The following is a 2,162-nucleotide window of genomic DNA, read 5'->3' on the forward strand; positions in this document are numbered from 1 at the left end:
TGTTATGTTCAGTGGATTTATTTAATTTATGCACTATACTTCTCTACTTTTGTCTGCATCTTCCTTTTTTCTTTCTTTAATGGCTATAATTATACAGACTTCTCAAAATTTTACTTAATGTTGTGACTGACACATTGCACGGTAATTTTAATTTATCCAGGCAGCCATCAACAATCACATGGAGTATTACATACATACATACATACATACATACATACATACATACATAGACACATACATATAATGAGAAGTGCATATAGGAAATTATTTGTAAATCCAAATCAAAGGTGATAACAAAGTATTCCCTCTTGACTGATGGAGAGGGAAGTGATTTCTCATTCTGACCAGATTCGAGTCCTAATTCTAGTAGTGTTAGAGAGAATGAAGGCATATACATTGCTGAAGATTATACATAATGTTTTCTGTGTAACAAAACTGGCATTCTACACCTCTTGTCGATTGATACAAAGTAAAAATAATTTGAAGATAACGCTGAAGGTGTTATATTCCAACAGACACACAGATGTCGGTCAAGTAAAATACTAATTCATATGGCAAATGGTGGAATGAAAGTTGGTTTTGGAGGGTAAGTTCCAAATGCTCCCAGGCAAAGTTTGTGATTGCGAATTTGATCAAGTATCTACAGGTAAGATGTACAGGTAACTTGATCAGTCGGACATAGTCAATAATAAATCTTACTTATGACAGTTTAGTTAGAATAAGAGCTTCTCCACAATCTGTGTTTGCCACATCTCACAGCTTGTTGACATTTATCCTTCAGATATCTATGGTAATATGCAGAAAAACAGTTTAAAGGAAGAAAAAAAAAGACATACAAATTTGATATCCTTCACAGCAGGGATAAGAGACAGAATTTGGGGTATTGGATCAATTACATTGTTGACAGGATCGACTGTAAAAAAATTTACTATCAAATTTGATTCACAAAGGGACAGAAACTTTTCCCAATTTACCTTGTTCGGTTTCCATCTCTGCCCTAAACCATGAGTTTTTTGCAAGTATAACTTAATATTATTAAGTATATTGGAAAGTGGTCAAAACCATAGAGTGGAGTTATGGCTGCTGAATGTTAGACCCATATTTTATATGCAGCTATTATATAGATAAGACCATGCCTAGGTTCCATCTTTTTAATGCTACATTATCAGTGCTGTCAGTCTCTAGATATTCATCCCAACTCATTTGACAACCGTCATCTACCTTTCCTCTACAAGAATTACCCTCCCTAACTTCCAACAACAATTGTATGACATAAATTCCTGGAATTTGATTGTTTCAGTGCATCTTTTAAATTTTTATGTGTGATGTCATTGCATTCATGTTGTAGAGATTAATCTAGACTGATAAGACAGTATTGGTAACAAGATTGTATCTGCCATAAAGAAAATCTGTTGATATTAACAACCGTGAGAATAAAAATTTCTTTACAGAGACAGATTTATCAGCTAAAATGAATCATTCAAATAAATAATGAAATCTGTAGTCAAGTGCAATATTTTGTAGGCCATGAGTGTTAAAATGTTTACCACTGTAAAACAACATTTTTAAAAAGATTTTTTTTTCTTCTCAGCTTAATTCTGAATAGTAAAATCCAAAAGCGATCCTAGAAAGATTGATTTTTCATTTTCAAAGGATAACTTCAGCGGCTAATCAGGTAATACCATCTGGAATATACAACGGAAATAGAAATAACCATGTAAGTAGCACAAATGTGCAAATGAGTTTTAATACGAAATGAAGCTGGAAAATAATAGAGGCACTGTAATCGATTCTTAATTGTTTAAAACTGAGAATATTTTTTTCCAAATGTTAGAAAAGAATAATGTCTAACAATTGTCAATCTATGTTATGTAAATATTCATGTAAAACAGATACTGAGTATTTTTTAGAAGAATTATTAGCAAGGTTCAATGAATTCATTAACATGTATCACCAATACAATCAAATCTGCAATGTTTTGATACATACTAGTATATCAAGAATAACAACTTTTTGATGCATACAGGTATATCGAGAATATCAACTTTTCGATGAATACTGGTATATAAAAAATAACTTTTTTATACATACTGGTATATCAAGAATAAGAACTTTTTGATGCATACTGGTATATCAAGAATAACAACTTTTTGATGCATACT

The sequence above is a fragment of the Sinohyriopsis cumingii genome, chromosome 19, assembly GCF_028554795.1.
Source record: "Sinohyriopsis cumingii isolate HCF-2022 chromosome 19, ASM2855479v2, whole genome shotgun sequence".
NCBI lineage: Eukaryota > Metazoa > Mollusca > Bivalvia > Unionida > Unionidae > Sinohyriopsis > Sinohyriopsis cumingii.